Genomic DNA, 10,713 nt, shown 5'->3' with positions numbered 1-10,713 from the left:
ACAGATCCGGAGCAGTGTTTTCAAAGATCACTGGGGGAAGAGTTGGGCTAGAAAGGCATTGCATCTCAGCGTTCACCTTTACCAAAGGGGCTTAAGGAGTCGACGCTCTTATTGCATCTCACTGCCTCTGAACTCCCATCACTGACAGGGTAAGCCACTGGGAACTGAGTCACTTTAGTGCAACTAAAGCTCTCTGCCCAACCACCTTCTCAGTCTTATCGCTCCCTGCACAGTCCTGCCCATTCTCCATGGCCCCCACTGGAGTCACACTGAATTTTTGGCCATTTTTAACAACATATTTTTCTCTGCTTCATTTGTTTGCTTGTTTTTGTGTTTGACAGCACACCCTTCCCCCCTTCTCCCCAACCCACATCTCTTCCTTCCTGTATTCTGCCCAGGATCTCCTCAAGGGAGTTTTCCCAGGTGCTGCACAGGTCTCTGTCTCTAGGTTCTACCCTTCATTCATTGTTTGTTGCTCGCCCCAATACCAGCCACACAGGATATGTGTTCTAGAGTTAGACTTGGTTCCAATCTTTTAACTTGCCTCCTGTTACAGAGAGATCCTAGCAACGTCATTTAACCTCTCTGAGGTCTGCTTTCTCAACAAGGAAAGAGTTAACTCTTTCCAAGTTCATCTGAGCATCAGACGAGTGGGAACCCTTCTTTTTTTTTTCTTATTTATTTATTATGTATACAATATTCTGTCTGCATGTATGCCTGAAAGCCAGCAGAGGGCACCAGACCTCATTACAGATGGTTGTGAGCCACCATGTGGTTGCTGGAAATTGAACTCAGGACCTTTGGAAGAGCAAGCAATGCTTTTAACCTCTGAGCCATCTCTCCAGCCCCCCCCCCAAGCATTCTTTATCTCCCTACAGTTTATAAAGTCTAAATCGGCACACCTTTCATATTTGTTCCTATTCAGAAGCTGTCCAGAAGAGGTCCTTCATATTTCCTCGAGAAGACAGCTACTAAACAGAAATTTCTGCATCCTGTCAATCACGGTAAGTTAAGAAGTAGAGTTCTAGAAAGAAAGGCACCCTAAGAAGTCATCTGGTGTAATTATTGATCTCCAAACAAATCTATGTCTGCCATCTGACAGTCACGCATAGTTGCACATGGGCCAAACTTGATGGAATCATTGCTCAAATACCTGGTGCTCACCCTCCAGGCCCGCACCACCACTTGAACAAAAGATCCCCTCCTCTGGTCCTCTCCTTCCAATTCACCGACTTTCCCCATAACTGTGGCAGCACTACCTCGGAATGTGTGTGGTGCTGGGGATCAAAATTAAGACTTTCCACTTGCTGCACGAGTGACTACCACTGTGCCACATCTTTTTAAAACTTTATTATCGTCATCAACTGAAGGCGTAAGTCACAAACAATCCCACACCAGTTTGGAATTATGATTAATAGAATGGATATTTATTTAAGGGGGAAAAACTTACAGATCACCGTCCCAGACAACAGCCCTCTGCACAATCAGGAAGGGAGCCTAGTCTCAGGTAGCAGAGCAGGAAGCCAGAGAGCACACGGAGGGCAGTGGCAGCTTTTTTTAAAGAGAGAGAGAGAGAGAGACCACACCCCAATGGGCTGGTATCTCAGCAGCTATTGGCTGAAGGAGCAGAAGGAGCTCCTGCTACAATCAACCTTATTAATTTGGGGGCTGGGTTAGGGCTGAGGGATTGAGACATGGTCTTACCAGTCAGCTCAGTCTGACTTCAAACTCGTTATCTTCCTGTTTATCATAGGCAAACCCACAAGAGCCAGCTCAAAAATAAATTCTTGGAAATTCTTTAAAAAGTCATTCCCCTTCTATGGCTGTCCTCTCACTTTCCCCATGATCAGACCCTGGATACTTCTGCTCTTATCCTTCATTCTCTCCTGGATTTAAACATCTCATCTCAAGCTAATACTATTGACACAGGTGCGGTTCTTAAATTTTACAAAAAAAAAAAAAAAAAAAAAAGTAATTGCTTGGCAACAAAGATACGTTATGTGCTATTGCTCTCTTTACAACCGCCAACCAAATAAAGGAGCCCTCCCGAGCCGGCTGGCAGCACTGTCCCTCGGTCAAGGCCGAGGCCTTGGTTGGGTTCAGCTGTGAACATCATCAATCGCGGGGCACACTGGCCTCTACCAGCTGGAACTGGAATGACAACAGAAATGGAGTGCTTACAGTAGGATATTTTCAGTTCACCGGGAAAGAGAAACGAGGGCAAGGGGAGCAAGGAAAGAGCTGACAGCCGATGAGCATAAAAATGCTCTCCAAAAAAAAAGGAGATTTGCCCAAGAAGATGATCACATTGAAAAATCGAATCTCCTCAGGCAAAGCAAACTGTATGCCAGGAAAGGTCAGGCAGCCCTCCCACACCGCAGTGATTGCAACCAACTATTTGTTTTAAAGTGTGTTCCCTGGTGTCTGTGTTTTCAGAGTCTACTCTGCCTCGTGTATAAAGACTACTAAAGGGGGAAGGAGGCAGAAACATCTTTTCTTATTCCTTGTCTGGGAATATTAAATGATTCTCAGGTATTCAAATATGCTATTTGTACGGAATCCAAAGCACATTTTTTCCCCATGCATACCAGTCGATGGTGAAACACCCAAATACCGAACGGCAGGAAAAATGTGCAGGACCTTAACAGCTGCCGGGTGAAAACAGGTGGCTTCAGGAATTTTGCCCAATTTCTTGTGTTGTTATTCATCCAGCGTAATTTGAAGCTTGCCTCAAGTAGCCTCTGAGTTCACTTAACCTGGGAGAAGGGATGCTGTGTACACTTTTCCTATAGAGTTTACTTCTCATAGGATTAATAAAAGCCTGAGGGGGAAAGCAATGTTGAAACAACCGAAGGAACTGAGGGGCTTTTCATGTTGAGTGACAACCCTCAGCATAGGAAGTATTGGATATTGGGCAAGCCACATCCCCGGAGCTGCTCCCTGTGAAAGACAGCTTTCTCCAACATGAAACCAACGAATTAGTGGGCTCTTATAAAGCTGCAGATAAAAGACAGGTTCAATCTATAATATATGCATGAGCATACATAGACAGAGGTGAGTAGATTCTAAGAATCTAGGAAGGAGAACAAGACGGTAAAAACACAGGTAAGAGGAGGGATGGGATTTGGCAAAAGGACACATAGTTCATGAAAGAGAAGAATAATCTGTGAGGGGATGACTGACAGCTAGGGGGAACAGAGGGAATTGGGGCTGGGAGGGATGAGGGAAAGAGAATCATAAAATCACGCTGTATTTTTTTTAAATGGCATCTTGGTATCTAAAACATCACATGCTGGTTTAAAGGTATTTGTTTAATAATACGTTTAATAATAATAAAATGTATTTGTTTAATTTTAAAAATAGAGCGTCAGTTTCTGTTCAGCTCTTGATAAGAAGTCATGGTCACAACTAATAGTGGTGCTCACATGGCTGGTCCTGTAAGAGGGCTTTAAGGACTTCATCCCACTGAATCCTTGTACCATTTCTGCAATCATTTCTCTGCTTCATAGACAAAGGGTTGGAAGATCAGAGGTGAGAGCAAATTTGTGTAGGGTGGATGTGGCTTGTTAAAGTGGCAGGGGGTGTGTGAAATGTGAATTATTTGTAAAGCACTTATCCTAAGTATAGACCTGACCAACATGAGGTCAGAGATAGAAAATCACCTACACAAGAGGTCAAGGGGTCAGAAGTCAGGTAACAAGCACTGAGGAGATGTCCTAGAAGTTAGCAGTACTTCTTCTCCTACAAAGGCTCCAAGTTCAGTTCTCTGTGCCCACATGGTGACTCACAACTATCTGTAACTCCAGTTCTAAGGGATCCCATGCCTCTTCTGAACTCCACAGGCCACTGCATGCATGTGGTGCAAATATTTAAACTCTCTCTCTCTTTCTCTCTCTCTCTCTCTCTCTCTCTCTCTCTCTCTCTCTCTCTCTCTCTCTCTCTCTCACACACACACACACACACACACACACACACACACACACACACACACACACCTCTCAGGTCTCCTTTTGCCCTTTGCTTACGCTCCAGTTGTCTACATCCACATTCTATGGTTGTGTCTCCTCTGATTGGTCCATCATCCCTTTAAACTACCCGTACCTGGGATGTTAAGCTCCATCTTGCAAGCTCCACGTTGGAAGTTCCTAGGAGATGTGGCTGCTTCACTAATCCTAATTATAAACTTCAGCCATAAGACTTCCCTGCTTCTTTGGCTTCCTTTCACCACCACCACCACCCCTGCTTGATTTCGAGCCCTCTCACCCCTAGGGCAGGATTATTAAGGACCAAGCAGGAGAGGTCATTGTATCCTGAGACAACACTGAAGCTGCGGGCTAGACAGAAATCCCAGTTCTAAGAAGACATTCCAGTGATGTCAAGGCCAAACATCCTCTCGCCCTTTTCCTTTGGTTCTGGCACAGGTCACAACACAGCCTCTTCAAACATCCGTACAGATTCTATCTGTTAAACGACAGATACAAAGAGCAAGCACTTTTTTTCAGATATTCAGACTTGAGTAGAAATTTATACTGCTGGCCTCCAGCCCATCACTGACAAAACATTTTCTCTCAGCCAGAAAATAGTGGCAACTCCCTTCTCCAGCTCTGCTTATGTATTCAGAGAGTGCATAGGTTCCTTTCTCAGGGCCAACCTGTCAGCTACCTCTCTCCTTTTGCTAGGAGCTCACACTTGCCTAGGAAGTGCATAATTGCTATTTTAATGCCAATTGAATTCTCCCACTATTAGTTCCTGAACTCTGACAGTCCCATCGTACTTCTGCTTTTTAATAATTAATTCTTTGCTGACTGTTACTGATTAGGACTAAATTTTACCCCAGGATGCCCAGGGAATAAATGTTTTTATTAAGAGTACAAGAAAGGGAAAGCCATTCTGAAAAATTGAAAAGATTCTTGTGATTTCCCTCTGGAGACTCATTGAGCCCAGTGCCGAGCTGACTTGTGGTTATTATATGATCAGCTCCAGCTAATCTGTGTGGCTGCCGCCTGCCATGTCCTGCCATTTGTGTGTGATTTCTCATCCACTAATACATAATGTATAGATCTGGATATGGGCGAATCAATTATCCTGCTTCAAGGAAGCAAACACAAACTAATGGAAACATTAGCGTAAGACATCCAGAAAATTGGAGAATTGATGCCTCAGATGTTTGTGGTTTACAGAGGTGCTGAGTGCTTGCCAAAGAAGAGGGAGGCAGAGAATGGAGTGCAGAGAACACAGAAGAGAGGAAGGGGAAACTCTCATCATCAAAGAATGGACAGTCTGGCTCTTCTGTATAAAAGACGTCTGTCCATAACAACACAGTTTCAAGTAAAACAACACTCAGTTGATTCCAGGAATCTCAGCCTACTTGTATTATTCCTTTATCAGATACATGCATCCTTAAATCTATTGAGCCAAACCAAGGATCAGCATGAACACACTCTGGAGAAATTGTAAGTAACAGAAAAAAGATTGTATCTGCCATGTGTGAACCTTCAGTTTGCAAGGAACCTGAAAATTGATGGCAGAGACACAACGCCTCAATGTCCATGGGGGTCAGAGGATGTGAGATTGCACAGGGTGGGTGGTATTCTTGAAGTCTGCCTGAAAGGTGCTGGCATGCTTGGGAAGCCAATTTAAAACTCTTTCTCCAAATAGTTCTTTAACTTTTAAAATATTATTTTTCAGAAAATGTGGATGTTTTTCCCAGATGAAATTTACCCCAGTTTTACAATTTAAGGCACTTGTAGGAAGCTGTTTGGATGTGACTAAGCATCCTGGGGCTGAGCACCACGGCTGCCAAGAAGTAGGCCTTAATGAGAAAAGATGGTGGTCTGACTTTTGGATGAGTCCCCGTTAAAAGTAGAAGAAGAAAAGAATTAATGAGCAGAAGGGCCGAAAGTGAAATGAGAGAAACATGTTTACTGAACAGATATTAATAAAGAGAAAGAGAAACATACAAAAGAAAACTAGAAGCATGAGTAAATGAACGAACAGTGTCACGTGCATTGACTTCTAGCATCTGCAATGCACATGGATACAGACACATGATGCTTTAAAATAACCTGAGATCGCATGACTATTTTTACATTTCAAATGCTTATGAACACTGAAATATTCCAGTATTTTGGTTAAGAGTCTACAGACAACAGTCCTACATTTGTGAGTGGCTTTCATAAAACACGGAACTCCTTATGTGAATTTTTCATTTGAAAAGTCATAATCCTTACGGTTGGTGAGACTCAACTTAACATTTAGATATAACAAAAAAGGCATCAACAACATTTAGATATAACAAAAAAAAGCATCAACAGACACAACAGGGGTCATCGTACAAGAAGAGTAAAAGTCAAAAAGATAAGGAAAATTCTGGAAGACTCATGACATAAGTTATTTCTTTTTTTTTCTTTTTGTTTGTAACTTGACAACATTTATTAGAAAACCAGCCTAAAACCACAATCCCAGAGAACTTAGACAACAATGAGAACACTAAGAGAGACTTACATAGATCGAATCTACATGGGAAGTAGAAAAAGACAAGATCTCTTGAGTAAGTTGGGAGCATGGGAACCTTGAGGGAGGGTTGAAGAGGAGAGAAAAGAGGCAGGGAGGGGAACAGAGAAAAATATAGAGAGAGCTTAATAAAAATCAATCATATATATATTTAAATATTTAACAAAAAATACATGTGCTGTAGCTGAAGGAATAGCTCAGTGGTTTGGATTACTTACTGATCAAGCATGAGAAATAGAACTAGGATCCCAGTAACATGTAAAAATGTGTTTGGAATTTTCTGGGTACCAGCATAGTCAAAAAGTTATATATGTTTGTGAGGTGTATATGAAGTTTATGTGCAAGTGTACATTCAGATTTATAGATATAGATATATAAAGGTTCAAGAGAGGCACACCAGATGTTCTCCTCTCCCCCTCTTTCTTTCTTTCTCTCTCTCTCTCTCTCTCTCTCTCTCTCTCTCTCTCTCTCTCTCTTTGCCTTTTCTCTATGAAGCAGGGTCTCTCAGTGAGATATAGTTATTTCTATAAAGTAATTCAATGTATTATAAAGCTCCATAAGGCAAAAAAAAACTATCTTGGTATGAACACATACTGCCAAATATATTCCGATGATCCCAATAGTAACATCTACCATCTACCACATATTGAATACTCTGTGCTATATACTTTGTGTGGATCACTAAAACACTCAAAAAAACCTGAAGTCTGGTGTCCTTGTCTTTACAAATAGAAAAAATAATGTGGGTCCATAAATAGGGCTCAAAAGGTAAAGAAGCCCCTTGCTTCTTAAGACTGAGGACCTGAGTGTAAATCCTAGGAACCATACAGAGGAAGGAGAAAATCAGTCCACACCAGTTGTCCTCTGATGTCTATACAAACAGTGTGGCATGCACATAGGTTCTCTGTTTCTCTGTCTCTCATACACACACACTAATAATAATACTAATATACAATAATAAACATACTAAATTTAAAAGGAAAAAATAGATATACAAGAGAAAAAAAAGGTACCAAGTGACATATCCAGGGTGTGACAGAATTGAAGTTGGCATTTGAATCCAAAATAATGTTAACTCTAAAACTTAGCTTTTCACCTCCATGTGTGTCTGTCTTCTGTACCCAGAAAGAAAAGTGAATATAGAAACATCAGTGCTTTATTAGCTCACAGCAATCCTGACATAACTTCAACATATACTTTAATCTCCCTGGTAGCTGAGTTAAAGTCCTGAACTGTGCTACTGGGATACTGGGGATGTAAAGGAAAGAGTACTTCTTGTCTTCAAGAAGCTTTGGATCTAGTGCCAGAAGTGGATGTGTGGACAACAACATATATCATGGAGACCCAATGGCTGCCTTAGTAACGTAATTGAATAAGGAAGTAACCATTTCTGTAGAAGATAGTTTAAGATGAATATTTTCTTGTCAAAAACAGTAAGTATTTTTAACTGTATTATCCAGTGTTAAGACTACACACTAAGGCAAGAAAACAGTGTAAGGGCCAGATAAGGGAGTTTCGGAATCTCTTGTTTTTGATTTGTTTCTGTGCGGGGCTTTTTGTGATAATAAAATATTTCAATAAATGAATATATTATCCCATCTCAAGGGTAAAGCTACAGGAAAAGATTCCTTGAAAAACTGAAAGCAGAAAAGAAAATGCATGCAATAACCCAATGATAATTATTACCAACAACAAAATGCCACCATTGTACTTTCCTAAGATATGACTTCAAAAAAGTCACAGATTTTCCATTTCAGAGTTGATCCAGCCTTTACATAAAGCAAAAGAGAAAAGGGCTATGGTTATCATCATATCATTAAACTACAGCCTAACATGGTTATTAATGGCTGGTAAAATACATACATCAAGGAACATCAAAAAAGTTATTGCAACAGAAAATAGGTTCAAAACATTGACCTGGGCAAAGAACTCTGAATACATTAGAATGCAATGACCAATCAATAAAAAACAATAAAACTATCTAAGGATGGTGCCTTATTTTTCTTTCTGTTTTGATAAAACACTCTATACAAACGCAACTTGGAGGAAAAGGGGGTTTATCTCAACTTACTCTTCCAAGTGACAGCTCTTCATTGAAGGATAGCAGGGCAGGAACTCAAAAAGGAGTTTGAATCAGAAACCACAGACAACAGTGCTTGCTAGCTCACTCACGGTCACCACGAAGTAGCTTTACTATACAGTCCAGAACCACTTGCCTAGGGATGGTAATGCCTAGAGTGGGCTGCCTCCTCTTGCATAGATTAATAATTAAGACTATACCCCATAGACATATCCACAGGTCATCTGATCTAGACAATGCTGAAACTTCCTTTCTTGGGTGACTCTAGACTATGTCAGGTTGACAGTCAAACCTTATGAGAACAGGTGGTTCTGCAAACAAAAACAGAAGTAAAGAACTCTGTGGACTAAAATAACTCAGAAAGGTTTGTTTTATTTGTGAGAGGCATTTTCAAGATATTCATATAGAAGTGAATTTCAAGAAAGTTTTAAAGTCTAGACAACTTTTTTCTAAGTTTTGCAAAAAAAAATAAAATTATTCTCTTTATCAAAGAATACATATAAAAGTTCGGAAGACTTCTTGTATAGGTACAAAAAGCATAAACTATCAAAGGAAAAAGATAAAAAGAAAACTTTGATTCAATAAAAATCAAAAACTTCTCTTTGAACAACACTGTCAAGAAAGGGCTAGAAAAGTAAAAAAGTAAAAAAATTCTTATGCTATACCTATCAGTTATGGATTGATATCCAGAATATATAAAGAACTCTCAGAACTCAATAATATAAATCAAACAGTCTGATTAAAAATCGGAAAGAATTAGAGACTGAAGAAATGGTTCGTTGGCTAAGAGAACAACATACTAGATTTGCAAAGGACCCAAGTTTGATTTCTTACACCCAAGACAGTTAACTCAATACAACCTATAATTCTAGCTCCAAGGGATCTGATGTTCTCTATAGCCTTCGCATGTGAGTGCACTCACCCACACTTAGACACACGTGCATACACATAATTAAAAATGTAAAAGTTTTAGATAACCACTTAATGAAAACGTACAGGTAGTTAAAAAGAAGGCATGAGAAAAGAAGACATGCTTGGTGGCTCTCTTTTCCATCTTCCTCTCAGAGAGGCAGCTTCGCTTCTGCCTCTCTCCCCACTTCTCTGCTTCCCCCCTTCTCTGTCTCTTTCTCCTCTTCTCTCTCTCTCTCTCTCTCTCTCTCTCTCTCTCTCTCTCTCTCTCTCTCTCTCTCTCTCTCTCTCTCTCTCTCTCTCTCTCTCTCCCCCCCCCTCACACCACCTCCTCCAAAAAAAAAAAAAAAAGAGAGAGAGAGAAATGCTTGGTATCTCATGCTTTCTTGAGTACCTATCAGCAATTGAAAGAGTTGCTAAGAAAATGTAAATAAAAGCCACTACGACATATTATGAGATTAAGTTATAAAGACTGACCATGCTACTTGAGAGAATAGAGAAATTATATCTTTCATACAATAGCAATAGAAATATAAAATGATACCATGTCTTACTCTAGGGTTTCTATTCCTGTGACAAAACACCATGACCAAAAAAGCAAGTTGGGAAGAAAAGAGTTTATTTGGCTTATACTTCCATATTTATGTTCATCATTGAAGGGAATCAGGACAGGAACTCAAAAAGATGAGAAACCTGGAGGCACGAGCTGATGCAGAGGCCACAGAGAGGTGCTGCTTGTTGATTTGCACCCCCTCGCTTGCTCAGTCTGCTTTCTTAGAGAATCCAGGACCTCCAGACCAGTTATGGCGCCGCCCACATCCATCACTTATAATGAAAATGCCTTACGACATGATCTTATAAAGGCCTTTTCTCAGTCGGGGTTCCCTCCTTTCAGATAACTCTAGATTGTCTCAAATTGACGTAAGACTAGCCACCATACATCACCATTAAGAAAAGTGTTTACTTATTGAAATACGCGAGGCTGGGGCGATGGCTCACTCTGTAAAAAGTTTGCTGTACAAGCATGAGGCATGAGGACCTGAATTCTATCCCAAGTATCCGTCTGAAAAAAAAAGAAGAAAAGAAAAGGCTGTAGCAGCACACAGTGATGATTTCAGTGCTGACAGTGAAAGGCAAATAGATCCCTGGGTTCCCTGAACAGCCAGTCTAGCTAAATTGGGAACCTCCAGGTTAATGAGAGATTCTATCTC

The sequence above is a fragment of the Alexandromys fortis genome, unplaced genomic scaffold (genome assembly GCF_014885135.2).
Source record: "Alexandromys fortis isolate MF-2015 unplaced genomic scaffold, M_Fortis_MF-2015_v1.1 scaffold_31, whole genome shotgun sequence".
Lineage (NCBI taxonomy): Eukaryota > Metazoa > Chordata > Mammalia > Rodentia > Cricetidae > Alexandromys > Alexandromys fortis.
The sequence above is the reverse complement of the archived record's forward strand: the minus strand, read 5'-3'. Positions refer to the sequence as shown.